The following is an 18,360-nucleotide window of genomic DNA, read 5'->3' as shown; positions in this document are numbered from 1 at the left end:
CCATGCTGACATGACCTCTTTGTTTGCTATCACTATACTAATTCCTGTTGAGTGACCCTACTGGCGATTTCCCTTTACTGCCACTTACTGGTGGCAACAAAACGAAACTCCTGCAATTCTATGGCAGAACACTGACCCTGCATCTATAAACTGACCCAGCATCTATAAACTGACCAAGCACCAATAAACTGACCCAGCACCAATAAACTGACCCAGCACCATTAACTGACCCAGCACCAATAAACTAAACCAGCAAAAATCAATTGAGCAAGCATCTATAAACTGACCCAGCACAAACAAACTGACCCAGCATCAATAAACTGACCCAGCACCAATAAACTGACCCAGCACCAATAAACTGACCCAGCATCTATAAACTGACCCAGCATCATTAACTGAACTAGCATTTATAAACTGACCCAGCATCAATAATCTGACCCAGCAACAATAAACTTACCAGGCACAAATTACCTAACAGCACCAATAAATTAACCCAGCATCTATAAACTGACCCACCCCCAATAAACTGACCCAGCATCTATAAACTGACCCACCCCCAATAAACTGACCCAGCATCTATACACTGACCCAGCAACAATAAACTGACCCAGCACCAATAAACTGACCCAGCACCAATAAACTGACCCAGCACCAATAAACTGACCGAGCACCAATAAACTGACCCAGCACCAATAAACTGTTCCAGCACCAATAAACTGACCCTGCATCTATAAAGTGACCCAGCACCAATAAACTGACCAGCATCAATTAACTGACCCAACATCATTAAACTGACCCTGCACCAATAAACTAACCAGGCACAATTTACCAACACAGCGTCAATAAACTGAATCAGCACCAATAAACTGTCCCAGCAGCAAATAAACTGACCCCACATTTATAAACTGAACTAGCACTAATAAAATGACCCAGCCTCATTTAACTGAAGCAGGATCTATAAAAAGATCCAAGTCCAATAAACTAACAAAGCATCAAAAAGCTGACACAGCATCTACAAACTGACCCAGCATCTATAAACTGACCCAGCATCAATAAACTGACCCAGTATCTATAAACTGACCCAACATCTATAAACTGACCCAGCATCAATAATCTGACCCAGCATCCATAAACTGACCCAGCACCAATAAATTGCGAGGAGGAAAGCCTCAGGCTACAGGACGATATAAACGGGTTGGTCAGATGGGCGGAAAAGTGGCAAATGGAATTTAACCCTGAAAAGTGCGAGGTGATGCATTTTGGATGGACAAATAAGGCAAGGGAATACACAATGAGTGGTAGGACCCTAGGAAGTACAGAGGGTCAGAGGGAACTTGGTGTACATGCACATAGATCCCTGAAGGCAGCGGAGCAGGTAGATAAGGTGGTTAAAAAGGCATATGGGATACTTGCCTTCATTAGCCGAGGCATGGAATATAAGAGCAGGGATTGCTTTGGAGAGGGTGCAGAGGGTGCAGAGAAGATTCACCAGGATGTTACCTGGGATGGAGCGCCTCAGCTATGAAGAGAGGCTGGACAGGCTGGGGTTGTTTTCCTTGGAGCAGAGAAGGCTGAGGGGGGACCTGAGAAGGCTGAGGGGGGACCTGATTGAGGTGTACAAAATGATGAGGGGCATAGATAGGGTAGATAAAGAGGAACTTTTCCCCTTAGTAGGGGGGTCAATAACAAGGAGGCATAGATTCAGGGTAAGGGGCAGGAGATTTAGAGGGGATTTGAGGAGGAACTTTTTCATTCAGAGGGTGGTTGGAATGTGGAATTCAATGCCTGAAAGGGTGGTAGATGCAGGAACCCTCACAACATTCAAGAAGCATTTGGATGAGCACTTGAAATGCCATTGCATACAAGGCTATGGATCAAATGCTGGAAAATGGGATTAGACTGGACAGGGATGGATGGGCGGCGCAGACACGATGGGCCGAAGGGCCTCTTTCTGTGCTGTAAAACTCTATGACTCTATGAACATCAAGAAATAGACCCAGCATTAATAAACTGACCCAGCACCAATAAACTGACCCAGCACCAATAAACTGACCCAACATCTATTAACTGACGCAGCATGAATAAACTGAACAAGCATCTATACACTGACCCAGCATCAATAAATTGACCCAGCATGTCAAAACTGACCCAGTGCCAATAAACTGACCCAGCATCTGTAAACTGAACCAGCACCAATAAACTGACCCAGCATCAATAAAAAGACCTAGCACCAATAAACTGACCCAGCATCTATAAACTGATCCAGCACCAATAAACTGACCCAGCACCAATAAAAAGACCCAGCACCAATAAACTGACGCAGCATCTATAAACTGACCGAGCACCAATAAACTGACCCAGCATCTATAAACTGACCCAGCACCAATAATCTGACCCAGAATCTATAAACTGACCCAGCAACAATAAACTGACCAAGCACCAATAAACTAACCCGGAATCTATAAACAGACCCAGCACCATTAAAGTGGCCCAGCATCTATAAACTGACCCAGCACCAGTAAACAGACCCAGCATCAATAAACAGACACCGCATCAATAAGCTGACCCAGCATCTATAAAATTACACAGAATCTATAAACGGACCCAGCATCTATAAACTGACCCAGCATCAATAAACTGACCCAACACCAGTAACCTGACCCAGCACCAATAAACTGACCCAGCATCTATAAACTGACACAGAATCTATAAACTGAACCAGCATCAATAATCTGACACAGCATCTATAAACTGACCCACCACCAATAAACTGACCCAGCATCTATCAACTGACCCAGCACCAATAAACTGACCCAGCACCAATAAACTGACCCAGCACCAATAAACTGACCAGCATCAATTAACTGACCCAACATCATTAAACTGAACCTGCACCAATGAACTAACCAGGCACAAATTACCAACACAGTGTCAATAAACTGAATCAGCACCAATATACTGTCCCAGCAACAAATAAACTGACCCCGCATTTATAAACTGAACTAGCACCAATAAAATGACCCAGCCTCATTAAACTGAAGCAAGATCTATAAAAAGATCCAAATCCAATAAACTAACAAAGCATCAATAAGCTGACCCAGCATCTATAAACTGACCCAGCATCATTAAACTGACCCAGCACCAATAAACTGAACCAGCATCAAGAAATAGACCCAGAATCTATAAACTGACCCAGCACCAATAAACTGACCCAGCACCAATAAACTGACCCAGCACCAATAAACAGGCTCAGAATCAGTAAACTGACCCAGCATCAATAAGCTGACCCAGCATTAATATACTGTCCCAACACCAATAAACTGACCCAACACCAATAAACTGAACCAGCACCATTAAAGTGACACAGCATCTATAAACTGACCCGGCACCAATAAACAGGCTCAGAATCAGTAAACTGACCCAGCATCAATAAGCTGACCCAGCATTAATATACTGTCCCAACACCAATAAACTGACCCAACACCAATAAACTGAACCAGCATCTATAAACTGACCCAGCACCAATCAACTAACCCAGCATCAATAAAGTGACACAGCATCAATAAACTGACCCAGCACCAATAAACTGACCCAGCATCAATAAAGTGACCCAGCATCAATAAACTGACTCAGCATCAATAAACTGAGGCAGCATCAATAAACTGGCCCTGCATCAATAAACGGACCCAGCATCAATAAACTGACATAACACCAATAAACTGACACAGCACCAATAAAGTGACCCATCACCAACAAAGTGACCCAGCACAAATAAACTGATCCGGCACAAATAAACTGACCCTGCGTCTATAAACTGACTCAGCACCAATAAACTGACCCAGCATCAATAATAAATTGACCCAGCATCAATAAACTGACCCAGCATCAATAAACTGACCCAACACCAGTAAGCTGGCCCAACACCAGTAAACTGACCCAGAACCAGTAAACTGACCCAGCAACTATAAACTGACCCAGCAACTATAATCTGTCCGAGCACCAATAAACTGACTGTACTGTCCTCCCTACGTGTATGTGTCTGTATGCAGTTAGACAGCAAGCCAAACTCCTTTCAATAGCGACATGGGAGTCAGGATGTAGCGTCCAAGCTCCGGTGTTTAATAATGCCACACTTGCATGAGGTCAATGAAACAATACAAATCAGTTGCATTGGGTTGGAGTAAAACTGAGAAAGACAAAAGAAAGAAATGCACCTTGTTACATCCATGAGATATAACCAACATCTAAACATGGATATGTAATGAAACCATTCAACTCACAGGCAATGCTTTCGAAGGTGTAACAATGTAGGATTACAGTGGATTAACTTGCAGCACGCTCCATGCTGACGTGACCTCTTTGTTTGCTATCTCTATACTACTTCCTGTTGAGTGACCCTACTGGCCATTTCCCTTTACTGCCACTTACTGGCCGCAACAAAACGAAACTTCTGCAATTATACGGCAGAACACTGACCCTGCATCTAGAAACTGACCCAGCATCAATAAACGGACCCAGCACCAATTAACTGACCCAACACCAATAAACAAAACCAGCAACAATTAATTGAACAAGCATCTATAAACTGACCCAGCACAAACAAACTGACCCAGCATAAATAAACTGACCAAGCACCAATAAACTGTCCCACCACCAATAAACTGACCCAACACCAGTAAACTGACCCAGCATCTATAAACTGACACAGAATCTATAAACTGAACCAGCATCAATAATCTGACACAGCATCTATAAACTGACCCAGCAACAATAAACTGAACAAGTGTTAAGGAGAATTTCAGTATTAAGGACTTTGCAAAGACTGTCGGGATACTTGACATTAAAACTGTCTAACAAGGGGCCCCCGAGCTCGCACGTAGGCAGGGGGAGGTAATTGTCAGCTGCAGTTTTATTACTGAACATTTGTGGTCGCCTTGCAACGGTGAACAGTCTGGAACCATTGTTTGCTTCTGCTTATCTCGTCTGCGGCCAGAGGTTCCAAAAGGTTTTAACCTATGGCCATCGCTTGCTTAAGAATAGATAACTGTTTGCTTAAGAATAGATAACCGTTTTAGGTGTCACGGGGGATCGCTGTGATTATGTAATCAACCGTCTAAGTTGTTTTGACTCCTGTATAAAGGTAGGAGCCTTGTGTATGTAAAACGAGAAACTTGGTGATCACACACTGGTGTGTAACGGTTTCTCCCAGAGCTCTGCAATAAAGCATTCTTTTACTTTGCCATTCAACTCGTAGTCGGCGTTTTATTGACTCTAAAAAACTTCTGTTGGGTATCGCGTCGACCTCGAATATCACCTGGCCCGCTTAGCCCCAAATTAGCTACAACAAATTGGCGCTGCGAGCAGGGTCACCGAGTGACTGGCCACCCTGATCAAGCGGACACACGCTCGAGTGATCAAAAAGAACAAGAGAGAGGTGAGATGGCATATGTAAAATTGTGCTAGGATACTAACAACCATGAGACTGCATTATTTTATGTGATTCCAGGGAACCTAGGTATAGCCTAGGAGGAGAACTGGAGGAGAGGTAAAGGAGCCAGACCAACCTTTACATTACATGTGACGGGACCCCGAGAGAAAGGTATTTGTGTTCTCAGATACGGGGACCGGAGATAGTGGCCGAGGGACATAATGTCGGGTAAGGACTTGAAATGGGGGCCCCCGGGCTCCCTTATCGATACTTATATGACAGATAGATGTTCCCTAATTGAGAAAATGCAGAAAGACGGGTGGGATGTATCAAAAAGTTTGGACCAACAGCGGTCATGGTGGGATATGCAAAAGAAGGAGAGGACTAAGAAAGCAGGAGTACTGCTGGTTCACCAACTGACAGGGTTAATAGAACAGGCAGAAAAGGCGGCGGTGAGCCTTAAGGGAAAACAATTCCAGATAGATAACCTCCGGATGGAGTGTGAGGGATGTAAGTGGGAAAACCCAAGGGGGACGAATACATGTGTCTGCACTAATAGGGGGGCCGACAGTGTGAGATGTTAGTGGACACTGGAGCAGCAATATCTATAACCGACCTCCCCTTTCCCACCACAAAGAAAAGTGCAGTAATAATAGGGGTAGGCGGTGAAAACTTCACCGCCTTCCGTAGTATTCCACAAATTGTAGAAATAAACGGTCCCATGAGATTTTATGTATGTAAGAACAATGAAGGTCAGCCCCAAAAAAGGCACAGATAGGAAAAACCCAGGTCTTATATTTAGGGCACCTTATCTCACAAGGAGTAAAAGAGATGCCCGCAGATAGAAAAGGGGCAATACAAATTATGCCAAGGCCTGTAACAGTAAGAGGAGTATGGAAAGTACTGGGGCTTTTTAATTACAGCCGAAACTTCATCCCGGGGTTCGCTAAAACAGCGGAACCCATACAGCGATTGGTAAAAGGGGGTAAGCCCGCCCTGGAACCCATCGAATGGGGTCCTGAGCAGGAACAAGCTTATACCCAACTTAAACGAGATCTGAGATCAGCCCCAGGACTAGGACTCCCGGATATGAATAAACCCTTCCATATACACTGTGATAATGAGGAAGGATTTTATTCAGCCGTAGTCACCCAGGAGCATGGAGATAAACGTAGGCCCATAGCATACTATTCCACTGCAGAAGGGCCAGTAGTATCGGGACTCTCACGCTGCATAGCCGCTCTAGATTGTGCAGCTTGGGCCGTAAAAATTAGCGAGCCCGTTGTAATGACAGGAGATATTGTTCTCCACACAAAGCATACTCTAGTAGAAATGTTAAACACTAGAAAATTGCGATCAGTCTCACACTTGAGACGAGCGAAATGGGAGGCTGTTCTCCTCCCTCCCAGTAAAGCAGTAACAATAGTCAGAGACGCAGGGGAAAACCCAGCTGAAGGAGTATTGGGATCGGGTGTTTCCCATGATTGTGGAGATGTAGATGCTGACTTAGAGGGAGACAAAATAAAAGACACTCCGTTACCAGGGGCTGAAGAGACACTGTACATGGACGGGTCCCAAAAATATATAGACGGACAGCCTCGTACGGGCTGGGCTGTGGTAAATAGTCAGATGAGGACTGTACGATCAGGAAGGCTTGAAGGAGGCTTGTCAGCTCAAGTGGCAGAACTAGTGGCACTGGCAGTAGCACTAGAAGAGTCTGAGAATAAAATGGTAAATATATATACGGACAGCCGATATGCGTTCGGAGTAGTCCATGACTACATGACTGCATGGGGCAGATGGGGATTTGTAACTACTGGGGGAACCCCCGTAAGACATCAGGAAAGAATCAAAGCCCTCCTGGAAGCTAGTAGTAAGCCTAAACAGGTCGCAGTAATAAAGATTAAAGTGCACCAAAAGGAACCAGCCAGAGACAGCCCAGAATGGAAGGGTTATATGGGCAACCAGGCAGCTGACAGGGCAGCTCAGGCAGCCCTGGTCTTGGAACGGAAAGAAGCAAACCTGGAACGAAAGGAGGGAAAGCAGATAGCGAAACAATCCGCGGAGTTAGCCTTAGAATGGGAACCTGAGGAACCTGTAGCCAGTGTAGATAGCCCAGGAAATGAAATTAGTATTGCTGAGCTACACGAGGATATATTACCTAGCGAAAGGCAAAGGTGGAAAGCACAAGGAGCCAGACCAAAAGCAGACGGAGTATGGCGAATAAATAACAAGGTAATGGCCCCCGAGTGTATACAGAATACCCTACTCGAATTACACCATGGATTAAGCCACTCTGGAAAGGAGGCGATGCAACAGACTTTAGGTAAGGAGTGGTGGTGGAAGGGTATGGGACGGGATATTGCTAAGTATTGTCAACGATGCATCGTGTGCGCTCAGCATAACCCAGGAAGACCGGTTAAGATTAAACTAGGACACCAACCCAGGCCTCGAGGGCCATGGGAACACTTGCAAATAGATTTTACAGGGCCCTTACCCATATCCCAGGGTAAGACGTACTGCCTGGTGATTATTGATCAGTTCACAAGATGGGTGGAGGCATTCCCCACCAGAAATTGTACTGCCACTACAGTCGCTCGACTCTTGGCGGAAGAGGTAATCCCACGTTGGGGCATGCCGCTTCAGACAGATTCCGATCAAGGGACCCACTTCACAGGAGGTGTGGTCAAACATATGTGCCAGTTAATGGGAATTAAGCAAAAGTTTCATATACCCTACCATCCCCAGAGCTCGGGAATGGTAGAAAGAATGAACCGAACATTAAAAAATGCGTTGGCTAAGGCCATGCAGGAATCGGGAAAAACATGGGTGGAAGTGTTACCTATCATTCTGATGAAATTACGAGCCACCTGTAATCGCACTACAGGCCTTGCCCCGTATGAGCTTATGACAGGATGAGCAATGCAATTGCCAGAAGGCATAATTACGGGAGGGGTGGATGTAAGCCTCTTAAAGGACAAGCTACGGCGATATGTCCAAGAAATGAGTAAACAATTAAAAGAAATGCGGAAGCAAGTAAGGTACCGCCAGAAGGAGCAGGACGAGAAGGAACTCCCCTTCCCGTTACCAGAAGTCCCTACAGCGGGAACTAGGGTAATGCTAAAGGTATTACCAACCAAATCAGGCTTTGCTCCCAAGTGGAACGGGCCTTACGAAGTTATTATTAGTGGAGATACTTGCGCCTGTCTAGACATACGGGGAAAGGGAGTGTGGAAACATTGGACACAGCTAAAGATATATGAGCCCAAGTCATCCCTGGAGCCTCCTGAGAAGGAGACTACCGGGGAGAGTGTAACCACGAAAGAAAAGACTGACTAAATGAATGTAACCAGCATAAAATTAAGATTAAAGTTGTTAAGTTATTGTGTTAAGGACTCAATCTGTAGGGGCGTAAAATGCAGATTGAGAATTGATACTGTTTAGTTAAAGCATAAGGGTTACGCCTCGAGGTTACAGAACTCGTGCTCGGCCTTGGAAAGGTGACTGCAGTTTTACGAAGTCTGGTATGGTGTTTGGATTGTTCTGGCCTGCTGAAATCCTACACCCATCGTACTCTCAGCCTGTGCTGGCCTTGATTGTGTTAAATTTTTTAATTTTAAGTTTTAAGCTTTAATCTACCTCAAAAAGGGTGTGCATAGAAGTTACTAATGATACACCCTTGTATTATTTTCCAGGTCAACATCAGCTGATTAATGCCTGATACTTTGATCTGTTTGCCTGTGTGGGCATTTGTTTTGTGGCTTATTGCATCGGTTGTGCTTATATGCTTTTATCTTAACGCGTTAGTACAAGAGTGTTATCGGGAGGGCCAGAGAAAACATAAGCCAGCTTCAGACAGGCAGTACCTACTTAAAATTGAAGATGAAGACCGTAATATGTTTAGTTGCGATAATATGCATTGTTACGGTAACCCGGGGCAGGCCACGATGTAAGCGTGATTTACACGCAAATACCTTTGTTTATAGAGCATGCTAAGAAAAGGGGGCAGTCCAGCTGTTGGGTCTGTAGCCACATCCCGATACATAGTAGGGGTGGAATACCCCTTCGTCCGGTGGCCTTTAATGTGACTCAAATGCTAATATGGATGCACCACCAGAACCAGACTAACGTACCATGTGAGGAGGCAGTTGGAAACCGTACTGCCACCAGGGGTGCGATCCGACAGAACCCTTTTACTGGAATGAATTGTTCCGCCCTCAGGACGGCGGGTTATGAAATGACCGAGTTTGAGGGATGGTATTATCCATCCTATAATAACAGTGTAAACCCCCCTTATCTGGTACTAACCAATACCAGTGGAATGGGAAACCCATATACGGGAATGTGTATTATGCATAACATAAAGGTGGTGTCCCGGTAGGAAACAGTAGCTGCTATAAGATCATTAACTGTACCGCCGGGCCGAACGGGACGTCCCAAGCAAATAGGATTCTGATTCCCCCCCGACCAGGGTACAGGGAGTCAGTTATCGTAACGGGCTAACAGGATGGGGTCCATGGATAATGCATACAATGGTAATTGTAGTGGCGATATGTGTTGCTATATGCTGCCTGTTAACCATTGTAAACGCTTGTTGCAAAATGGCTAGGACACCGGTAATGCCAGTCGGTGTTATTCAGGTGGATGAACTATCGCTTATGGAAGAGGACAAGGCGGATGAACCTGAGCCGCCTGGCGTCCCCGGGATGAGGCAGTGGCTGTAAGAACAACACTGTGAAGAAAGAAGATAGATGGTCAGCTGGAACAAGAAGATCGTGATCCAGGACCAAAAGGAGGGATTGTTAAGGAGAATTTCAGTATTAAGGACTTTGCAAAGACTGTCGGGATACTTGACATTAAAACTGGCTAACAAGGGGCCCCCGAGCTCGCACGTAGGCAGGGGTGAGGTAATTGTCAGCTGCAGTTTTATTACTGAACATTTGTGGTCGTCTTGCAACGGTGAACAGTCTGGAACCATTGTTTACTTCTGCTTATCTCGTCTGCGGCCAGAGGTCCCAAAAGGTTTTAACCTATGGCCATCGCTTGCTTAAGAATAGATAACCGTTTGCTTAAGAATAGATGACCGTTTTAGATGTCACGGGGGATCGCTGTGATTATGTAATCAACCATCTAAGTTGTTTTGACTCCTGTGTAAAGGTAGGAGCCTTGTGTATGTAAAACGAGAAACTTGGTGATCACACACTGGTGTGTAACGGTTTCTCCCAGAGCTCTGCAATAAAGCATTCTTTACTTTGCCATTCAACTCGTAGTCGGAGTTTTATTGACTCTAAAAAGCTTCTGTTGGGTATCGCGTCGACCTCGAATATCACCTGGACCGCTTAGCCCCAAATTAGCTACAACACAAGCAACAATAAACTGACTAAGCACCAATAAATTGACCCAGCATCTATAAACTGACCCAGCATCTATCAACTGACCCAGGAACAATAAACTGACCCAGCACCAATAAACTGACTCAGCACCAACAAACTGACCCAGCACCAATAAACTGAACAAGCAACAATAAACTGACCCAACATCATTAAACTGAACCTGCACCAATAAACTAACCAGGCACAAATTACCAACACAGTGTCAATAAACTGAATCAGCACCAATATACTGTCCCAGCAACAAATAAACTGACCCCGCATTTATAAACTGAACTAGCACCAATAAAATGACCCAGCCTCATTAAACTGAAGCAAGATCTATAAAAAGATCCAAATCCAATAAACTAACAAAGCATCTATAAACTGACCCAGCATCTATAAACTGACCCAGCATCATTAAACTGAACCAGCATCATTAAACTGAACCAGCATCAAGAAATAGACCCAGCATTAATAAACTGACCCAGCACCAATAAACTGACATGGAATCTATAAACTGACCCAGCACCATTAAAGTGGCCCAGCATCTATAAACTGACCCAGCACCTATAAAGTGACCCAGCATCTGTAAACTGAACCATCAGCCATTAACTGAGCCAGCAACATTAAATGTCCCAGCATCAATAAAAAGACCCAGCACCAATAAACTGACCGAGCACCAATAAACTGAACGAGCACCAATAAAATGACCCTTCAGCAGTAAACTGACCCAGCACCAATAAACTGATCCAGCATCAATAAACTGACCCAGCATCTATAAACTGATCCAGCAGCAACAATCTGACGCAGCATTTTTTAACTGCCGCACCACCAATAAACTGATAGTCTGTGTATAGATGCTCAGAGCATCTATACACTGATCTAGCATCAATAATCTGACCCAGCACCAAAAAACTGAACTCGCACCAATAAACTGACCCAGCACCAATAAACCAAATAAGCATCAATAAACTGACCCAGCAACAATAAACTGACCAAGCACCAATAAACTAGCCCGGAATCTATAACCAGACCCAGCACCATTAAAGTGGCCCAGCATCTACAAACTGACCCAGCACCAGTAAACAGACCCAGCATCAATAAACAGACACCACATCAATAAGCTGACCCAGCATCTATAAACTGACCCAGCACCAATAAACTGACCCAGCACCAATAAAATGACCCAGCACCAATAAACTGACCCAGCACCAATTAACTAACCCAGCACCAATAAACTGACCCAGCACCAATTAACTGACCCAGCACCAATAAACTGACCCAGCACCAGTAAACAGACCCAGCACCAGTAAACAGACCCAGCACCAGTAAACAGATCCAGCACCAGTAAACAGATCCAGCACCACTAAACTGACCCAGCACCACTAAACTGACCCAGCATCAACAAGCTGACCCTGCATTAATGTACTGTCCCAACACCAATAAACTGACACAAAACCAATAAACTGAACCAGCATCTATAAACTGACCCAGCATCATTAAACGGACCCAGCATCAATAACCTGAACAAGCATCGTGAAACTGACCCAGCATCAATAAACTGACCCAGCACCAATAAACTGACCCAGCACCAATAAACTGATCCAGCATCAATAAGCTGAACCAGCATCGAGAAATTGACCCAGCATCATTAAACTGACCCAATACCAATAAACTGACCCAACACCAAAAAACTGAACTCGCACCAATAAACTGACCCAGCACCAATAATCTGACCCAGAACCTATAAACTGACCCAGCACCAATAAACTGACCCAGCAGCAGTAAACCGACCCAGCACCAGTAAACAGACCCAGCACCAGTAAACTGACCCAGCATCAACAAGCTGACCCAGCATTAATGTACTGTCCCAACACCAATAAACTGACCCAACACCAATAAACTGACCCAGCATCAATAAACTGACCCAGCACCAATAAACTGACCCAGCACCAATAAACTGATCCAGCATCAATAAGCTGAACCAGCATTAATGTACTGTCCCAACACCAATAAACTGACCCAACACCAATAAACTGACCCAGCATCAATAAACTGACCCAGCACCAATAAACTGACCCAGCACCAATAAACTGATCCAGCATCAATAAGCTGAACCAGCATTAATGTACTGTCCCAACACCAATAAACTGACCCAACACCAATAAACTGACCCAGCATCAATAAACTGACCCAGCACCAATAAACTGACCCAGCACCAGTAAACTGACCCAGCATCAACAAGCTGACCCAGCATTAATGTACTGTCCCAACACCAATAAACTGACCCAACACCAATAAACTGAACCAGCATCTATAAACTGACCCAGCACCAATAAACTGACCCAGCACTAATAAACTGATGCAGAATCAATAAACTGACCCAGCACCAACAAGTGACATAACACCAATAAACTGACACAGCACCAATAAATTGACCAAGCATCAATAAACTGAACCAGCATCGAGAAATTGACCCAGCATCATTAAACTGACCCAATACCAATAAACTGTCCTAGCACCAAAAAACTGAACTCGCACCAGTAAACTGACCCAGCACCAATAATCTGAACCAGCAATGATAAATTGACCCAGCATCTAAAACCTGACCCAGCACCAATAAACTGACCCAGCACCAATAAACTGACCCAGCACCAATAAACTGACCTAGCGCCAATAAACTGAACCAGCACCAATAAACTGACCCAGCACCAATAAACTGACCCAGCACCAATAAATTGACCTAACACCAATAAACTGACACAGCACCAAAAAACTGACCCAGCACCAATAATCTGACCCAGAATCTATAAACTGACCCAGGACCAATAAACCGAACCAGCACCAATAAACCGAACCAGTATCTATAAACTGACCCAGAATCTATAAACTGACACAGCACCATTAAAGAGGCCCAGCATCTATAAACTGACCCAGCACCAGTAAACAGACACCGCATCAATAAGCTGACCCAGCATCTATAAATTGACCCAGCACCAATAAACTGACCCAGCATCTATTAACTGACCCAGCAACAATAAACTGACCCAGCAACAATAAAAAGACTCGTCATCAATAAAAAGAACCAGCATCAATAAAAAGACCCAGCATCTATAAATTTACATAGCATCAATAAACTGACCCAACATCAGTAAACTGACCCAGCATCAATAAACTGACTCAGCACCAGTAAACAGACCCATAATCAATAAACTGACCCAGAATCTATAAACTGATCCAGCACCAATAAACTCAACCAGCATCTATAAACTGACACAGCAACTATGAACTGACCCAGCAACTATAAACTGACCCAGCACCAATAATCTGACCCAGCACCAATAATCTGACCCAACACCATTAAAGTAACACAGCATCTATAAACTGACCAAGAACCAGTAAACAGAACCAGCAACAATGAAGTGACCCAGCATCTATAAACTGGCCCAGCACCAATAAATTGACAGCACCTATTAACTGACCCAGCACCAATAAACTGACCCAGCACCAATAAACTGACCCAGCACCAATAAGCTGACCCAGCATCTATAAATTGGCCCAGCACCAATAAACTGACACAGCATCTATTAACTCACGCAGCATCAATAAAATGACCGAGCATCAATAAACTGACCCAGCATTTATAAACCGACCCAGCATCAGTAAACCGACCCAGCATCAGTAAAGTGACCCAGGATCAGTAAGCCGACCCAGCATCAATAAGCTGACCCAGCATCAATATACGGTCCCAACACCAATAAACTGACCCAGAATCTAGAAAATGATCCAGCACCAATAAACTTAACCAGCATCTATCAATAAAAAGACCCAGCATCTATAAACTTACACAGCATCAATAAAATGACCCAGCACCATTAAAGTGACTCAGCACCATTAAAGTGACCCAGCATCTGTAAACCGACCCAGCATCAGTAAACCGACCCAGCATCAGTAAAGTGACCCAGCATCAGTAAAGTGACCCAGCACCATTAAAGTGACCCAGCATCTATAAACTGACCCAGCACCAGTAACCAGACCCATAATCAATAAGCTGACCCAGCACCAATAAACTGACGCAGCACCAATAAACTGACCAGGAATCTATAAACTGACCCAGCACCATTAAAGTAACACATTATCTATAAACTGACCCAGAACCAGTAAACAGACCCAGCATCAATAAACTGGCCCAGCACCAATAAATTGACCCAGCATTTATTAACTGACCCAGCATGAATAAACTGACCCAGCAACTATAAACTGACGCAGCACCAGTAAACTGACCAAACACCAATATACCGACCCAGCGTAAATAAACTGACCCAGCATCAAGAAACTGAGGGGAGGGGAGGGGAGGGAGAGGGAGAGGAGGGGAGGGGAGGGGAGGGGAGGGGAGGGGAGAGGGGAGGGGAGAGGGGAGGGGAGGGGGGGAGAGGGGGGGAGAGGGGGGGAGAGGGGGGGGGGGGGGGGGGGAGGGGGGGGAGGGGGGGAGGGGGGGGAGGGGAGAGGAGAGGAGAGGGGAGGGAGGGGAGGAGATGAGAGGAGATGAGAGGGAGAGGAGGAGGGGAGAGGAGGAGGGGAGAGGAGGAGGAGGGGAGAGTTGAGAGGAGGGGAGAGGGAGAGGAGGGGGAGGGGAGAGGAGGGGGAGGGGAGAGGAGGGGGAGGGGAGAGGAGGGGGAGGGGAGAGGAGGGGGAGGGGAGAGGAGGGGGAGGGGAGAGGAGGGGGAGGGGAGAGGAGGGGGAGGGGAGAGGAGGGGAGAGGAGGGGGAGGGGGGGGGAGGGGAGAGGAGGGGGAGGGGGGGGGAGGGGAGAGGAGGGGGAGGGGGGGGGAGGGGGAGGGGAGAGGAGGGGGAGGGGGGGAGGGGAGAGGAGGGGGAGGGGGGGAGGGGAGAGGAGGGGGAGGGGGGGGGAGGGGAGGGGAGGGGGGGGGAGGGGAGGGGAGGGGGGGGGAGGGGAGAGGAGGGGGAGGGGGGAGGGGAGAGGAGGGGGAGGGGAGAGGAGAGGGAGGGGAGAGGAGAGGGAGGGGAGAGGAGAGGGAGGGGAGAGGAGGGGAGAGGGGAGAGGAGGGGGAGGGGAGAGGAGGGGGAGGGGAGAGGAGGGGGAGGGAGAGGAGGGGGAGAGTTAAGGGGGGGAGAGGAGGGGGGCAGGGGAGGGGGAGGAGGAGGGGAGGGGGGGAGGGGGAGGAGGAGGGGAGGGGGGGAGGGGGAGGAGGAGGGGAGGGGGGGAGGGGGAGGAGGAGGGGAGGGGGGGAGGGGGAGGAGGAGGGGAGGGGGGGGAGGGGGAGGAGGAGGGGAGGGGGGGGGAGGGGGAGGAGGAGGGGAGGGGGGGGAGGGGGAGGAGGAGGGGAGGGGGGGGAGGGGGAGGAGGAGGGGAGGGGGGGGAGGGGGAGGAGGAGGGGAGGGGGGGGAGGGGGAGGAGGAGGGGAGGGGGGGGAGGGGGAGGAGGAGGGGAGGGGGGGGAGGGGGAGGAGGAGGGGAGGGGGAGGAGGAGGGGAGGGGGGAGGAGGAGGGGAGGGGGGGGAGGGGGAGGAGGAGGGGAGGGGGGGGAGGGGGAGGAGGAGGGGAGGGGGGGGAGGGGGAGGAGGAGGGGAGGAGGAGGGGAGGGGGGGGAGGGGGAGGAGGAGGGGAGGGGGGGAGGGGGAGGAGGAGGGGAGGGGGGGGAGGGGGAGGAGGAGGGGAGGGGGGGGAGGGGGAGGAGGAGGGGAGGGGGAGGAGGAGGGGAGGGGGAGGAGGAGGAGGGGAGGGGGAGGAGGAGGGGAGGAGGAGGAGGAGGGGAGGGGGAGGAGGGGGGAGGGGGAGGAGGAGGGGAGGGGGAGGAGGGGCGGGGGAGGGGGAGGGAGGGGAGGGGGAGGGAGGGGAGGGGGAGGGAGGGGGAGGGGGAGGGAGGGGAGGGGGAGGGAGGGGGAGGGGGAGGGGGAGGGGGAGGGGGGGAGGGAGGGGGAGGGGGAGGGGGAGGGGGAGGGGGGGAGGGAGGGGGAGGGGGAGGAGGGGGAGGAGGGGGAGGAGGGGGAGGGGGAGGGGGAGGGGGAGGAGGAGGGGAGGGGGAGGAGGAGGGGAGGGGGAGGGGGAGGAGGAGGGGAGGGGGAGGAGGAGGGGAGGGGGAGGAGGGGCGGGGGAGGGGGAGGGAGGGGGAGGGGGAGGGAGGGGAGGGGGAGGGAGGGGAGGGGGAGGGAGGGGAGGGGGAGGGAGGGGAGGGGGAGGGGGAGGGGGAGGGGGAGGGAGGGGGGGAGGGGGAGGGGGAGGAGGGGGAGGGGGGGAGGAGGGGGAGGAGGAGGGGGAGGGGGAGGGGAGGGGGAGGAGGGGGGGAGGAGGGGGGGGAGGAGGGGAGGGGGAGGAGGGGGGGAGGAGGGGAGGGGGAGGAGGGGGGGGGGGAGGGGAGGGGGGAGGAGGGGGAGGGGGAGGGGGGAGGAGGGGGGAGGGGGAGGGGGAGGGGGGAGGGGGAGGGAGGGGAGGGGGAGGAGGGGGGGGGGAGGGGTGGGGGAGGAGGGGGGGGAGGGGAGGGGGAGGGGGAGGGGGAGGAGGGGAGGGGGGGGAGGAGGGGGAGGGGGAGGAGGAGGGGGAGGGGGAGGAGGGGGAGGGGGAGGGGGGGAGGGGGAGGGGGAGGAGGGGAGGAGGGGAGGGGGGGGGAGGAGGGGAGGAGGGGAGGGGGAGGAGGGGGGGGAGGGGAGGGGGGGGAGGGGAGGGGGGGAGGAGGGGGGGAGGGGAGGGGGGGAGGGGGAGGAGGGGGGGAGGGGAGGGGAGGGGGGGGAGGGGGAGGAGGGGGGTAGGGGGAGGAGGGGGGGAGGGGGGGAGGGGGGGAGGGGGGGAGGGGGAGGAGGAGGGGGGGGGGGAGGGGGGGAGGGGGGGAGGGGGGGGAGGGGGAGGAGGAGGGGGGGGGAGGGGGGGGAGGGGGAGGAGGGGGGGGGGGAGGAGGGGGAGGAGAGGGGGAGGAGGGGGGGGGGGAGGGGGGGGGGAGGAGGGGGGGAGGGGAGGGGAGGGGGGGGAGGAGGGGGGGGAGGGGAGGGGAGGGGGGGGGGAGGGGGGGAGGGGAGGGGGAGGAGGGGGGGGAGGGGGAGGAGGGGGGGAGGGGGAGGAGGGGGGGAGGGGGGGGAGGGGGGAGGAGGGGGGGAGAGGGGGGGAGGGGAGGGGGAGGAGGAGGGGGGAGGGGAGGGGGAGAAGGGGGGGAGGGGAGGGAGGGGAGGGAGGGGAGGGGGAGAAGGGGGGGAGGGGAGGGGGAGGGGAGGGGGAGAAGGGGGGGGAGGGGAGGGGAGGGGGAGAAGGGGGGGAGGGGAGGGGAGGGGGAGAAGGGGGGGAGGGGGAGGGGGGAGAAGGGGGGGAGGGAAGGGGGGGAGGGGAGGGGGGAGAAGGGGGGAGGGAAGGGGGGGAGGGGAGGGGGAGAAGGGGGGGAGGGGAGGGGGAGGAAGGGGGGGAGGGGCGAGGGGGCGAGAAGGGGGGGAGGGGAGAGGGGGAGAAGGGGGGGAGGGCGAGGGGGAGAAGGGGGGAGGAGGGGAGGGGGAGAAGGGGGGGAGGGGGAGAAGGGGGGGAGGAAGGAGAAGGGGGGGGGAGGAAAGAACGGAAGCAA

The sequence above is a fragment of the Somniosus microcephalus genome, unplaced genomic scaffold (assembly GCF_052327205.1).
Source record: "Somniosus microcephalus isolate GS21.2 unplaced genomic scaffold, FLI_Smic_1.0 unresolved_chr1, whole genome shotgun sequence".
NCBI classification, from domain to species: Eukaryota; Metazoa; Chordata; class Chondrichthyes; order Squaliformes; family Somniosidae; genus Somniosus; species Somniosus microcephalus.
The sequence above is the reverse complement of the archived record's forward strand: the minus strand, read 5'-3'. Positions refer to the sequence as shown.